This window comes from Sylvia atricapilla, chromosome 5, assembly GCF_009819655.1.
Source record: "Sylvia atricapilla isolate bSylAtr1 chromosome 5, bSylAtr1.pri, whole genome shotgun sequence".
NCBI lineage: Eukaryota > Metazoa > Chordata > Aves > Passeriformes > Sylviidae > Sylvia > Sylvia atricapilla.
In genome coordinates this window covers 2,868,591-2,885,539 of record NC_089144.1, presented here as the reverse complement: position 1 = coordinate 2,885,539, position 16,949 = coordinate 2,868,591, and positions in this window count along the sequence as shown.

Sequence of the window (16,949 nt, the reverse complement as noted above, 5' to 3'; positions counted from 1 at the left end):
GTTTTGTTTTTGTTTTTGTTTTTGTTTTTGTTTTTGTTTTTGTTTTTGTTTTTGTTTTTGTTTTTTTTTATGGTGGATTTTTTTTTTTATCTTCTCAGAATCACAAAATCACAGAATCATTTGGGATGGACCTCCAGGATCCTCCAGTCCAACCTCTGCCTGAGCCCCACCTTGCCAGCTAGACCACATCACTGAGCACCACACTCAGTAATCTCTTGAACACTTCCAGTCAGTCACTTCCAGTGACTCCACCACCTCCTCAAGCAGTCCATTCCAATGTTTAACATGCCTTTTCATGAAGAAATTCCTGCCAATGTCCAACCTGAAGCTCCCCTGGTGCAGCTTGAGGTCATTTCCTCTTGTCCTGTTATTTGTTGTCTGGAAGAGGCTGGTACCCACCCAACTAAAACCTCCTTTCAGGGAGTTGTAGAGAGCAATAAGGTCTCCAGTTTGGGGGGTTTGGAGCATGCAAATTCCTTAGGCACACAGAGTGACAAAAAAAGTACTTATTTGTTAGTAGCATTATTCAAGAGCTTTATGGATTTATCAGCCTTCCTCATTTAAATATGTGGACTATATGTTGTGTCTGTAAACCATTTGTTCCTGTTGTCAGTAATACAATAGCAAATTTGACCATCCTCTCTCCTTTTGAACAGTGTATTAGCACTTGAGCACTGAAAAAAAAATAAAAAAAATATTTCATCATTAACATTCCAGTGTTCAAGGACCCAGGAAGCCTGTGGAGAGCTCTGATTGTGCTTTTCTCATTTTTCTTGAAGCTGATCGCTGTCTCTGGTTGGAGGGGAAAAAATAAGTGAAAGGGCTTCAAGGCATTAAGCAAAGGTGATGAAATGATTTATTGCTCTGCTTATTTGTACCACATCAGTTTCCTACCCAAGAAGGAGATAATGGCTCCACATCAAGAAAATTCAACAGGCATATAAATGCTTAAGCTTCAATGATTGTGAAAAGCAAAGGACATTAAATGGAAAACAACCAGCTGTATTGAAGTTAACATTTCAAACATCCTGCTAAGATTATTGGTTAATAAGAGTCCAGCAGCAGCATGCCTAATGGCTAAAACAGCTGAAGCAAACTATTTCTGGCACTATAAAAGGACTTTACAAATTGCTATTCATGCTGTTCATCGACACTGGTTTTCTTTACATTCATTTAAATTATAAGAACTGGGCAATTACAAAGAATATTTCATTACAAAAAATGCCTCAAAACTTTACACTCATAAGAAATAACCAGAGAGAATTTAAAAGTTTGCATCAAAATAATTTTCTCCAAACATGTGCCAAATATTTAGACAAATTCATTCATGCTAATGAAACTTCATTTGACTAAAAGAACATGAATGAAATACTGTAAAAATATCAAAATATTATCCTTTCATATTTATGGAATGAAATGTTTCTGTCTAAAAAATAGAAAACTGCGAACATTAAGAATCCATAATTTTTCTGTCTCGTGTTAAACAATTACTTTAGAACAAAATCAGTAAAGTCTCAGAGATGCTTGTATTTACTATGAATTACAGAAGCACAATAGATAAAACAGTCAGATGTATGTGTTTATGGTTGGCTAGGTGAATCACTCTCTCATTTTGGGTGTTCTACAACACTAACTGGTTTGGGGATTTTTTATGATACCTAGAGAAGCATCCAAAGAACAATTTGTTTCCAAAAAATCAGAGCCTTGTAGAAATCAAATGAAGAAGTTCGAAATTGAAAGTTGGAAAATAAAGAATTGATCATTTTCACGCTGCTCTAATTCCTAATTTCTGCTTGTGCAAAAAGAACATGAATATATTAGGGGGATATTTTTAGTACCTTGTCAAACCTGCTGCTAATTTGTCCTTCTGTGTACTTCTGAAAAATAAACTCATATCCTTTAGTTGTGTCTGGAATTTTTTCTAGATGATCCGTGTATTTATTCTAATGCATGTCCATTGCTCTCTGAAAACACGGAGTAAAATAGAGTCTGATATTATCTGCATGTGTATTAACTATTCTTGAGATAATTATGCTGTAAATTAATGCCCAATTTTAGAAAAAGTAAACCAGATATTTTGAAAATCACTTCTAGAGTCTGTTCAGGACCTAATCAATGAAGATTCATAAACACATCTAGAGAAAGAAAAATTGGAAAGGAAAAGTACAAAGTACAGTAAGTTGTTAGGAGAGAAATTGATTGGAGCAGTAGCCCACAGCAGAAATATATCCAAACAAGCAGTTTGCAAAGCTTAAGCTGTATATCTGTCTTTACTTACACTTATCCAGGAACTTTTGGATTACATCTTGATCTTGGAAAGTTGCCTCAGATCCTTTTGTTTGATATCATCCATGTGCTTTATTAACCTTCTCAAATCTTTTCCAGTTTATCAATAAGCATATTAAATGAAAGTCAGAACTCCGGCCTCTAGAGTCAGCACAAGATACCTCCCATCTACTTGTATAATAGTTAATTTTCATTACTCTTTGTTACAGACTTTTTGTCATATTTCAGTCCACTGACCATGTTCTCTACAGAATAATTTATAAGAATTTTTCAAGTGAAATGTGATGTAGTCAGTGTCTCTTTAACTGCATGTGTTTTTATCTCTGAAAGCTCTTCTAAGATCAAGAGATATTAGGGAATTAAATGTAATTCAGTCTGTCAAATGGTTCATTGGGATGTTAAAGAAAATAATATATGCATAAGATGTCAAAAATCATAACATATCTTAAAAATTTCACAAAATACAGTGTCTGATTCTTGTGAGTTGGTTGCTCTCCAGACATATACTCCTCCAGACATATTCCTGCATATACTGGAATTCTTCAGCCTGAATTGACTTCCATAGACTTGAAAGTCCCAATATTCATACAATATTGAGCTTTCCACATTTGACACCTTTTCTTTTGTATTTTAATGCAGGAAATCACTTAACCACCAAGCACCAAGACCACCCAAGCAGTCTCATTGAAGTTGAGATTCCCACTTTCAAGTATTGAGTTACACGTATGGGTTAAGGTTCTGATCTTCACCTAAGATAAATCAGTATGGTTTCTTTTAATTCAACAGAACTGGGTCAGTTCAGATCATCTAATGATGTCTGAACTCACACTTTTTTACTAGGGATATGAGCTCAACTTAAGATGTTTTATTTTGAGAATAATTCTATTCCTCTTCTCCAGAAATGAGTCCATATGTTTGAAAGTTTTTGCCATTTTAAAAAATATTCCTTTTACTTGTATTTTTTCAGCCTTTTCAAGTACAACATAACATAGTAAATACCATGATAAATGTTTACTTCCAATAAAAATCATAAAATAAGCATGCATATTAATAATTTCCATATTTTCACGGAGTGTTGTACTTAGTTTGGAATATACAATGGATGGATTTGATCTAATCCTAACACACAGCATGTGTCACTTAGGCCATAATGTTGGACTTTGACCTGGTTAGCATCCTAATAAAATTTGGACACAAATACAAGTGTGTCATCAGATGGGAAGAGATTTACCATTTAGCTGTTGGTTGTGCTTCCATGCCCACACCATTGCTTCTCCTTCACCTTCTTCCCTAATGTGAAGTGAAAGGTATTGTACTCAACTGATAGTTTAGCTAATAAAAGGTGTTAAGCTGAATAATTTAATTTTGGATGGGAACAGGAAAAAATTCACAAGCAGTACTACATTTGACATACTAATTAAGAGAGTGTGTCCCAGCCATATGTGCAAGTATTTTGCCATCTTTTGTTAAAAACCATAGTCATATAGGTCAGCTTAATGCCTGTTGATTTTAGCTCATTGATGGGATTTTTGCATGAAGAGAAGAAGGGTTTTCTATCACCACTCTTGAGTAGCATGACAGGACCAGGAGCAGTATCTTGCTGTCTTGCTCTGAGAAGTTTTTCCAGATACTTGGGGACCAAAATTAAATTCAGGGTCAAGAACGTCATATATGTGAATGATCAGTGAATTTAAGTACTGATTCAGTCTTAAATACCCGATTGTTGTGGGTTAATGACAAATAAGGAGAAAACATCAAATTAAAAATTTCCCTCATAATCTTTTTGAGTAAAACTATTTAGATCCAATTTACAATAGTAGTTTGTTCCTTCTTGATTTACACTGCAGGAGGGCTGATGGCTTGAAAAACGATCAAACAAAGGAGAAGAAAAGTTCTTTCTTGTTTTTTTCCCCTTGACTCTCCTTTAACTAGTGGTCTTCAGATCATTGGTCCCAGAGGAGTGCATCAAGTTGTAGAAAAAGTTTCATAGTTATTTACCTACAGATTTTGAAATTCTCTTATATATTTCTACAGCCCAGAAAAATCTATTGGTACATTTGCACAAAGACTGAGGACAATCATCCAAAAACTAAAATGTCAGGAGCAGAAAGTAAATCTTATGGATTTGTTTTGGTATATTCTATGCCAAGGTGTCAACACTGAACTTCACAGAATTGGAGCAAATTTAAAAAAAAAAAAGAGTTTCATTGCTACATGAAGTTGATTAATGTTGTTTGCTCTGTGTGTTATGATTTATAGATCTTTAGCATATGTAGATTTTAAGTGTTGAATTTGCATTGTTGAAAAGTATCATAGCTGGAAAGGGAAATCAAGGTTACCATCTAACAAAATTACTGTGAAACAAGAATGTCTGTGTAACGTAGAGTCCATAAAGCAAAATCTTCAATTTTTCTCTAGGAACTGCCGGTCTTTAAGACCACCTAGACAAACATTTTCACACATGGGAGAGAGAAAGAAAGGGATTACTTCCAGTATTCACAGTTGATATCTAATACTTGTTCTGCCTTTTATGCACTGCCATCTTGGAGAGTTGAGACAGTTTGCATGACAGCAAGTGTTTGGGCATACACAGTTCCATGGAACATTTAGCCATCAGGAAGCCTTATTTCCATCCATTTACAGAGAAACGATATTGCTGTAAGAGCACTAAAGCCAATGTGTAAGAGTTTAAATGAAAATTGTTTTTCTGAAGCCACAAAAAACTGCTTCCTGGTGTCCAGTAGTTTTTATGAGCTTTTGCAAATAGGCACCAGGACTGTTAACAGAATGTGATGGCATAAGAAACATGTTGTATAATACACTAATTTTATGTTAAAGCAATAATGTTATTCATTTTAATAAGGAAACATGATACACTGCTAATTGATAGCACATTAGTTTTTAAAGAAAGTGGAAGTGATGAGAACAAATCATGTGTATGCCATTCTGTTGTATGGTAACTTCTGCTAAGGACATGACAAGGAAGTCTATTAAAAAAGGCTTTCAATTATAGTAAAAGCACAGAGCTTCTGCAAACGTTGTGAAATGTAAAATATTTTTTTCAGTTCATCATATTTAAGGAAGAAATACTGTTAATTCTGAAGTTCTTTGAAAAGTTTCATAGTTATGATAAATAAGCATTCTCTCAGTTGTAAATGGGAACAGTTTTAAACTGTTGATAAGACCATGTGTTCAAATGGAGGACTTTGCAGTAAGTCAGACTGGTATTACATACAGAAAAAACCTTCTCAAATTGAGGTTTATGGCAGCAAGTCCCTTGAAGCAGCCTAAAGTCTAGTCAACTGATTGATTGGTTTGAACTAACTCTGTCTGAAGTACCAACTTACCTTTCACATTTGAGTTTTTCTAGCCAAGTAGAATAAATGCATATGCAGAAAAACGTAGCAAAGATTATGAAATTCAAATTGCAGATGCCATTGTAGTTACATAAACTGATCTTGCAGAGCTTGCAAGGTAATATTTTTAAAATAAAGTCTGTGATTTCATGCTTTCCTTTTATTCAGGATTGAAAAGAATGAGAACACTGGGAAATGAAGGCTCCCTGGCTCTGCAACAACTTGCTCTTTTCTCAAGTTATCAAAATTTACATGTGTCCTTTCACGTTATAGAATCTCTTCAACTTAACACACTTGGTGATTTTATGCACTATGATTCCTTTCACTGAACCGTGTGGCACTAATGACTGTAGAATCTGAACATGTTTTGCAGTTGAATACATTGAGACAGTTCTCCTGCACAAAGTAGGGAAATGCCATGACAGCCGTCTAAAACCCAAAGATATTCATCAGAGAGGGAAAGAAAGGCTAAAAGAGGACTTTTAGCACAGCTTTGCCATGCAGAGATCACTTGTGTCCTCGATCAGTGCTAGCCCCCAGTTCAGGGATGGCAATGCACAGAACCAGGGGCATTGCCTCTGCACCCACCACTGCAGATGTGTGTCAAAATCTAACGTAAAGGAGGCAGCTGGATAGAACTGTAGGTATAAACCTATAGCATATAATGCAGTAAATATATAGTTAATAATCAAACCCACCTAAGCTGAAAAAGTCCTTGATGGTTAACCTCTCCCTTCACCTTCTTAGGGACGTGGATCTCTCCTTACTGATACTTTACCATATAATCTTTCTTCACAAACTTATCTTCATTTCCCCTCTGCCTCTTACACTGAAGTAGTGCATTATTGTGTTTCAGTTAAAAAGCCTTATATTTCAGCTTTATTATCCTGAATGAAATAAAGCATTGATAAGGTTAGTCTGCAAGTGTAGTTGAGGAGTTTGGTCACCAGAATTGCTGGAGAAGTGGTTTTTTGCCCCTTATTTTTCTGCCTGCTGAAAATACAGAAGCAGTTTTATTGGCTAAGGTAAAAATAAGATGCCTGTGTTGGTCTGACAGCAGCTAAACTGGGATTTTCAGGGTTATAGCTTCTAATTTAAACATTTAATATCTATCTAAGACCCAGTTCACCAGTCTGATTTTTTTATTTATTATTTTTTTTTAAATCTAGCCCTAGGAGAGATTATAATATACAGCTTGCAAGAAATTTAGTGTAGTTATTGATGGGTATAAGTTGCTAATTTTCCTTGACATAATCCTGTTGCTCAACATCAAAGGCAGCAAATAAATGAAAAAGTTGGGGGAAAAAAAAAAAGATGAATGAGGATGTCACTGCATCAATCTTGTTTGCAGCCAACTGAGCTCCTCACAGACAGGAAAACTCATTTTAGGATTTGGCTTATGCGACCCATATATTCATCTGGATCCCACATAAGAACTTGCAATTTGCTGCTTCATCTGATTTGGATTTTTTTTGAAATGATTATATTTTCCTGACCCTTCCTGTCAGATCTTAATTGTATGGTTGTTAGAAGGATAAATGTTAATTAGGAATGCTGTCTGCTATACTCATTTCCCTCTTCCCCTTATCCTGTTCTGCTTAATCAAATTTTAACTCTGCTTTAATTATTGCTTTATCATTTGGCACTGCTTCATTCCTAAAATCAACCCAAAAAAAACCAGACCAAACTCACACCTTTCCTAAATAAACCAGACTTCACCTTCCCTTAATAATGTAATACTATCAAATAAAAATGTGCTAACTTTGAAAAGTGCATACAGTTTCAGCTATTGTGTCCATTTTGCTGGGTTTTTAAGCAGTACAGTCGCAATTTCCTATTTTACTTTCCTTTTTTTTTCCCTTTGGCAGAACTTTGTATCTCACCTTCCCATGCTCAATACACCAAGTACAGCTCAACCATCTGTATGGGCAGAAGGTGCAGTCAGTTGTAGGGCCACCAGGTGTGAATGTAAAACATTCATGCCACTGCTGCAACTGAGCCCTTGCAAGCTAAGACATTAGCAGGCCTTCAGAGAGTCTTGTAAATCATTTTGCTGCGTGTTTTGAGGAAGTAAAACCCAACAGTGCAATTATAGAGAATGGCTGTGAGCTCTGATTTCAAGAATAAGGCCAGACCATTTGCAGTATATTTGCTGTGTAAAGCAAAAACTGAACAAATCTACAGCTAGGATGGGAAGACAGTTTTCAAATAACCAGCCAGTAAGAGCTGACAGCAAGCAAGGCACAGCTTACCATCACAAAACCCCAGTGGTAACAGATAAGGTGAGCCTTCCTTAGCAAATGAAGCGGGTGAGTTGGAATCAAATTTATGTTTTTGAAGTCTGACTTCATGTGCTTGGCTCAGTTCTAAAATTAATCTCTTACACTGTTGTCTGTTTAGCAAATCCTTTTTTGCTACTTAACAGCTGCTACCTGTCAAATGACAGCTAAGGCCAAGTAGCCTCCTGTAAAATGTCCTCTCCAGCCAAATCCCCTGTTTCAGCTGAGCCAGAGAGCGCAACCTGAACTACTATTTATTATTGTCAGTTTGCTTTAGTACCTGAGAATTCTGTCTAAAGAAGACATTTTCCTTTGCTCCATTGTGGGTTTTTTCTGTAGGGGCTGACAAGAGCTTCTTTATGTATGTAAATAATCTCTATGGGAAAGGCAATGGACAGAAGCAGTGATATGTGGCTTTTCCCACAGCCTTGGATCTGGGATTAATGCCTGACTCCATTGTTTAGGCTGGAAAAGGACATACACATATAGCTAGGACTTCCAAACTTAACTCTCTACAGCACCAAAATATTTTTAGAACATGTTCTACACCACTCCTCTGGTCTATTTATGGGAGAGGCTGGCTGTGTACTGACTTGTTGAATTAAGGGGGAAATCTGACATTTCAGTAACTGTTCCACAGCATCAGTCCAGCATCTCACTCCCAAAACTGTGTTCCCATCCTGAAGAAAATGTCTTGAATGTTTCCATACTTTCATCATGTTGTGAATTCTGTCTTGGAGATACAAACATCTTGAAACATAAAGCTGGCATTAGTCAGTATAAAACTTGGTGCATATCCTTTATGCATCATTTAATTTGGTATGTTTTTGTACAAGAAAGAAACAGGATGCATGTACAGATGTATAAGACCTTGAAACAATAGTCAAACAAATTAATTAGTCTCACCCTGATACAAAGTACGTCCTTTAGTTAGCATTTTAAGCATTAGTAGAAACTTGCTCCCAGGAAAATACCAATAATCTTGTACTTCTGCTGTAGTGATAAAAATCATTTAAGCTGCCCATGGTTCAGTGTTTTTGCTGTGAAGTTCACTTCTACCACAATCTCACACATCTGCTTGCCAGCCTCTTGGTAGCACAAGCTAGCTTTCTGTCCTGTCAAAGAGGCCCTAATTAACCTCCCCTCATTGTACACTGGCATGATGCATGACACCTTGCAACTGCTGAAAAGATATGATGAGTTGCTTGTTCCACAGCTCATGATAAAACACTGACTGATGGCAATTAGGCCTGCCTGGGGGTTGTTGTTTCAGTTTAGGCTGGTGACCAGGGACTCGTGACCATGAATAAACATCTGATGAGTTGATGCTGGTGGCACAGTTCTGCTTCATCACCAAGCAGACTGCCTGACACAAATGTATTGATATATTAAACTCCTGCAAGTATTTTTACTTTGGTCTTTCTATGTGCTACTGTGGCTGGGATAGTGAGAGATATAAAGGAAAAAGTTTTAAAGAAAAAAACTTTAAAAAAAATTAAAAATAAAGATATGTGCACTTTTTTTCAGTATAAAAAAACTTAGTGACCCATTTATGGAATTTTCACCTAGAAAAAATGAGAACGTATTGCTTGATGTTAGGAAGTATCTAGGTTTGAAATTAGCTGAACTTTTTTTTTATTTCTAATCTTGTCAGTATTCTAATCCTATAATAGTTTTAAGCTATTTCAGTATCCTGCATTTCCATGATACAAACACAAATTTAAACACCTATCTTGTGCATATGTTGTCTTATCCTTTCCTACAGGTTTTCTTTCTTCCTTTTTCTTTGGCATGTGGTGTTCAGCTTTGCAGTTCACCATTTTTCCATCTCTTTACTTACAAACCCTGACTTTTCTTTCCTTTTTAAATGCAACCAGTGGTCCAGTTTTCCACTGCAATTTTCCTTTGTTGCTCCTCTCCTTCGATGTTTAGTATCCCAGTTAGAAGCTCTTAGTACCAAAGCAGGTAAAAAAATACCATTTAAGGACTGCACAGAAAAAATGTGCTGTTATCTAAATTCTTATATGGTCCTAAGGTATTTAAGAAACAAAAAGCAGTGCTGAAGCACTGAAAAAAAATTATTTTCATAAAAAGCTGGAAAAAAATTCAGCAGAAATTTGTTACACCCTGAAACTTTAAGGATAATATTTCCACATTAAAGCACATTTTCATATGTATATGAGTACGTGTTTTAGCAATCATTAATGAAGATGAAACTTCAAATCTCAGTGTCAAATGATGAATGGAAAAGAGTGATTATGATTTGTAGTAGGAAGACTGGAAGCAGATGGACAGCCATGTGGTGTATTTCACATTGTTCATTGCAACACACTCTCTGCCAGCATTTGTTTTGACAACGGCACATATGACACATTAATAATATTTGGAATATTTCACAAGACATGAAAACAAAGGTATTGACTACAAGTTAAAAACTGTCCTTCACAGGTGCTCATGGAGATCTTGTCTTCAGGGATTGTACCAAAACTGAGGCTTGAAATCTTGAAGGAAAAAGGGAAGAGCAACTAGTTCCATACATCTTCCCAGTGCTATTGCCTTCTTTGACTAACTGAATCAACTATCTTGGTCACATGAAATATATTCCTTTTGTTTTTCTCTAAACTCTCTAAATGTATCAAAATAGGTCCAGAAATTACAGAATAAATGAGTGCTGCTTACCTAGGAGGGGAAAGCAGAAGCAGGAAATCAAAAATCAGCAAACTGACAAACTGAACTGCACTGGGATCTGGGGTAAGGATTTGTCACTTGTAAGTTGTCATGTTTCCTGCTAATAAAACTAAGGAAAGGAAAAAGGTTCTTCTGGGATACAGCAATAATGCACCACACACTAAAATTTGTGTTATTTATAAGTTGTTATACATAAATTTTTTGATTTGAAATGCTTTATATATTGAAAAATCAATAGCTTTGTGACATAATAAAACCTACATGAAAGCACAGCTCAGATAAATTGAGGTCTTTATCTGTCACCTCCAACTGATTTGGTGATTCTGGTGTGCACTGGAAAGAGAAGGCAGCATAAATAATTATTGTGAGGGACTCTTACCTGAAAGTGCTGCTAGATGAGATATGAACCACATATCTGCCCTTCTGTAATGGTTTAGACACGCACTGGAAAGAACTGAATATAAGTTGTTAACCCCAATGGATGGGGTTGAGCTGAAGATCAGAAGACAGCCTTACCTCAGGAAGCCACTGCTGATGGACTTTATAAAGGGTGCAAGTTAACCAGACTGGGAACCAGGCTGATCAGCAGGATTATGGGAGTCCTTTGACCATTTAACTCAAAAAACAAGAGTACAACAGCAGTAGGTCCTCAGTGGGGACATGTCCACAGGGGTCCCCCATGCTGCAATAGGCTGAGGACAGCAATCCCAAGGTGGGATGGTCACACCTACAGCCCAGGAAACCCAAAGAGACTGCCTCATTCCTGTGCTGGGGGGTGAGAGGCACACACAGGGGTGTTGTGTGTCTTGATGTGTGTCCTGTGTGTGGCAGGACAGGTCTCTGGATTGCTACACATGTTCCCTTCAGAAAGTGAGCTTCATGTCACTGGCTTGACTGGTTCTTCTCTTGGAGCTACAGCCACACCACTCCCACCTACAAGGACAAGCCTACATAATAACATCTCTGCTGATTTATTTTTTACCTCCTCTAATCTTTTACCTGGAGAGTAAGGAGGATTTAGAATACAGAATACAGATGTAGTTTTAAATATTGCCATGCTGATAGAGAGCTCAGTGCTGGAAATGGGACCACCGGACTCTCCTAACTTAACATTCAGTGTCATATCCTACACATTTCCACACAGAAGAGAAGACTCGGGGATCAGTGAAGCTTCTACAATATATGTTTAATAAAACTAAAAAAATAGATCTTTTTTACATCTTTAGTGACAGAATTTGCTTTGAAATGGAAAGGTGACTAAGCTTTTAGGCTTAATTTTTGTTTAGTTTTTCAGGTTTCCTGAAACTCCAGAGATGTGCTGTGCCATTTGAGAGTTCATAGAAATGCATTAGAATGAAAGTAAAGGTCCCAGCTAAAGTCATCTGAATTTTTGAATTTACACTGCAGGAAGAAATTTAGATTTTTAAAATAGATTTTTGTCATATAGGGGAACAACACAGAAAGATTCTCTCTTCTAATTTAATTGCTAGTAAGCAATTAGAAAATTTCTTCAAACTTACCTTGTTCACATTTTTTTCATATTCATCTGCTCACTGCAAGCAGCTAATGTCTATATTATGTTTTACATTATTTGTTGCATTATCAAATCATGATAATAGGCTGCCTGGGATGGAAGCTTTGCCACTTTATGTCACTTTGCATTTTGGGAACCAGATGGTCAACTTGTCAGATTGTCACTTCCTCTGAATCACTGGTGATGTCTCTTTAGAGTGGGCACCAGTTAAAGAGAGAATTTGCCACTTACAGGTGATACCTTTCCTGTGAGTGTGTGATAATGGCATAACAAAAAGTGATTTTTCTTTTTCTCTTTGGTACTACTGCAAGAGCAAGAATACATGGTCCAAGTAAAAACTTTCTGAACAAGAATTTTGTTTATTTGAAACCCGTTTTCTTGCTGGTGATCACAATGAAATGTGGTTGTTAGTCTATACAAAATTATTTCATGTCTAGTCTTGTTTAACAAGCAAAGCAGCCTTGCTGTTTATTTTATTTGTTAATTGTTTGAGAAGAAATCTCCCACTGTCATCTACAAGTCATAGGAAGTAATCAAATGAATGCAATATGATACTGAAATTTTAAAAGTAATTAGCACCAACATTTTGATCTTTCCACATTACACTGTTACATTAATATATTAAATCTAATTCTAAATTAGATGTCAATGTAACTTCAAATTTAATCAGTATAGGGCTTCATCTGATTTCATTGATAGCTTCTAGTTGTATAAGTAGTAATACCAATCTGCTGCTCTTCCTAATTAGCATAAACAAATTTAATTCGTCTTTCAGAAAACAGTCCTATCACTGAGATGACAGGAAAAAGCAAAAAAAAAAAAGTAATATAATCATACTGACTTCCAAAATAAAAGTTATTATTTGAAATTTAATATTAAAAATACAGTTATGATGCCTTGAATGTATAATAAAATGTAATCATATATTGAATAAAATGTTGATATTTTACTTGCTTTACTTGGTTGTTGCCTGAGAAAAAAAAATTGACAAGTGAATATATGTTTGATTTACATAAATATTTTATTAGCTTATGTAAATATTTTCTAAGTTTTTTTCTTAATTGCAGCACAATTTGGTTTTATCATCGTCCAAGTCAACTGCCAGTAGGAGGGAAACAAAAAATATATTGCACAATGCAGCCAATTTAAACATTTAATAAGGTGTAAATGTAAAAAGAGAATGTTTTAAAATTCTCATTGTTCTTTTCCATTTTCCATTCTGTGTGTCTGACAGGATCTTGCATGTTGTTTGTTATTTGTAGTGTTTATTATAGTTCACCCAATTGTTAGGAACAGTTTTCTGGGTTTTTTACAACTGTTCATAATGCAAGAAAATTGGATATTTTTCTGCCTATCCTTTCAGAGTTTGACCAGTTTCAGGATGAATGTTTGCAGGAACAAACTCTGATTATAGTGGCTCCATCTGTCTTTTATTAAAGAAACCAAACCAACCAACCAACCCAAAGCCCAAACAGAAGCAAAAAAACCCAAACCCCAGGAGGTAGGAGCATTGATAGGAATGAACAATGCTTCACTCTGCATTTCAGTCTTGAAAATGTAATAGGACAAATTCTCTTTAAAAAGACAAGGAGCAAAGTCGTTGGGATTGTTGGGAAAGGTCTAAGCAACGTGTTTACGTGAATTTAATTTCAATTTCTCAGTATTTGGTTCTATAAAGAAGACCCTGAGTAATTTTGCTTACTAAGATTTAAATTTAACACACTAATGTGCTTTAATATGCAATGCTCTAAAGTCCAGTGAGACAATTTTGCAGAAAGGAAATAATTCTGCTTGTGAAAATTTCTTTTAGAGCTGGAGGAGCTGGAGAAAGCAGCTAAGACATATTTTGGAGGCGAGTAATCCATATGCATTTAAAGTTTCTGCTACCAAAATGTTGCAAACAGTTTTTTGTTAGCAGAAACTCTAAATACACCTCAGTGGTTATGTGAAGGTAATACCTCAGATGTAAAGCAAAGTAAAACATAAAAGCCCTGAAGCAATTTTTAAGCATGAAGAACTATTAAATGAATTAGAGTCATTCACCTGTGTAATAAAACCTATCATTCTATCTATCACTAAGTCATTTTGTTTTAAGTCAGGGGCACACATCTACCTGGAGAATTGCAGTGAACACAGAGCCTCTGATTTAACAACCCCAAAGTGACCAGCTCTCAGATATGACTCTGGATTGCACAGGAAAGGAGGCTGCTTGCACAACGGGGAGGAGAGCAGGGTTTAGACAAAGAAATACTGTAAAATACAGGTTTGCTGCTCTTCTCTGTGGTTCTTTTGAAAGAGGAAATCTTTCAGCTTTGTTTCTAATCTTGAGGCCAAAATTCAAAGAACCCCCTTCCACGAGATCATCAGCCCAATCTTCCACAGTAGTTGTGATCCTACATCAGTCCAGCATAAAACTGTGTTTCACCTCTAGGTTTGCTTTGTTACCTCTAGAAAGTAACAAAGCAGTAATTATGCAATGCAATATTTTCAAACCAATTCTGTCTTCAGCCCTTAGACCTAGAAATATGAAAGCCATGCGTGGTCATATTTTTTACTCAGTTTTTCCAAGTGCCAGTAGTGGGACATATAATACCAAAAGTAAGTTGCAGATATGCTGACCTGAGAGGGCCACTCAGAAACCCTCTGCTGTGAATATGTTCAATTCTTTTTGTGAGTGTTTGGCCTTCTAAACATCCTGAGACAATAAATATACAGTAAATCTGACTCTTGCCATATCCACCCAATTTAAAATGCAATTGATCATAATCTGAATCAGATTTCTAAAGCAAATTCCTATTTCAGTCCACTGGTTATGAAGGATAGTAAAGGAAGACTTGTAAATCCAGGTTTATTTTTGTGAGATACTGAGGAATCTCAGTTGACACAAAGAACTTTTGAGGGTCTTCTGTCATCATATGATCAAGGAGGACTTCAGTGCCAAGAGGTTAATCTTCAAGGTGGGCGTAAAAAAACCCTTCGTGCACAATTATGTCACCCCTTTTTGGTTTCCACAGCAGCCTGCAACTTTTCAGAATCCCACATATTAATTAGGGAAAAAAAATCCAGAGAATAAACCAAACAAAATTAAAGTTCCTTACTTAAAATTTCATTCCTTTCTTTGAGAGCTTCTGCCATAATTATTTCACTTGAAACCTTCACTAACGCACAGAGATTTAGAACATATGTAAGTTCTAAGTCATTTTCAGTAGAGTGAACATAAATGAACAAAATTATGTTCTCTGCAGGCACTTCAGGAATTTATGCAATAAAACCCCCAGTCTGTTTAGTGTCCATTTCTTTTCTAGTAATTTGGAATATCTCAGCCATTTTCAAGGGCTGGTGTTCAGAGATGCTTTCAGGGAAGAGCTCACAGTGGTGAGAGGCCTTAATCCCAGAAGATAATGGTCAGTTTTGTGACTGCTGGTGTATAAACATTGTTAAGATTGGGTTTCCTCCCTGCCCATTAATTCACATTGCTGACAGCATTACATCCATCATTTTATTGCTAGTCATTCTTTATTGCAATTTTTAGATCTGACTGTCCTGAGCATTTTGTATCATCTACAGACTCTACAGTTCACAGCAATTTTTGAACTAATTAAAGGGAATAGGAAGAAAATTCATACAAACAGCCTTTTCCTACAGCTGTTGAACAACAACTGGTTCATTGGCAATAATGACTTTGAAAAAAGAATAATTCTACCCAGTCGTTGCTGTTTAATGAAGTTCCTTCAAGCCTTGCTGACACAGATGCTTTTTATGGTTTGTTTTTTTAAACCCTTCTCTCTAAAAGAGGAGGTAATTTCTCTATAGGTCAAAGTGTCCACACAAGAACCAATTCACCATGTAACATAGATATAGCCTTATTTAAATCTCTTATTTCCATGTCTCTAGGATTCTTACAGGAATTCAGCTGTACTTGGACTCTGGTAAGGAGCTATTTATGGCCCAGTGAGACAACACAATCTCATTTTGTATACACAGTTTAAAATCTGCTTTTGTTTCTTAATGTGCACAAGTCCATTAAGCATAATCTAAGATTTCCAAAGGATTTTCAGAGCAATTTTGCTTTAGTATTGATTTCACTTGTTTTTGAATGATTTTATACATATACAGGTGGAGAAGATACAGCACAAGCAAGTTTCAAAAGCATATTAGAGGTCTTTCATTTTTATTTATTTCATATTTATGAATTATAATATGAAAATTTATGGATAGTGAGATCTTTACAACTATTAACATACATTTCTTCCCATTGATAATAGTGAGGTGGCTTAATCCAAAATGAAGTGCATGTTTTTCCACCAAAATAAGAGAATGCATTAAAAAAGCTCTGTATTCTGTGCCTAAAGTAATGCATGCTGTAAGGTAACATTTACAACATATTTTGAGTCATTATTAGAAAAAATTGAATCACATAGGCACTCAGTAAACATAAAATTTAAAGGAAAGCAGAAATATGTGATTTTAAAAGATAAATTGGTGGCCCCTGAGATTGGATAGAGAGTCTGCAAAATTAAAATTAATTAAATCAACCTCGGGAGAAATACTGCTGCTACTTAAACTCAGCTATAAAAATTTTTGTGTGCTCAGAGAATGATCTTAAGTAAAAGCCAACCATATTCTGTGCTGTCAGAGGTACAGTTTTTAAAAATCAAGAGGGGAAATGGAAAGATCTTTTGTTCACAGCTTTGGTGAAAATCCAATAGCAAAATTGTCCTCTGGGAAAATTTTGCAATAGGATGGTTTTTGTGAGTCAGTGAAATCCTGGTAAGAAAGGTAGATTTTTCCTTTGGAATGGATCAA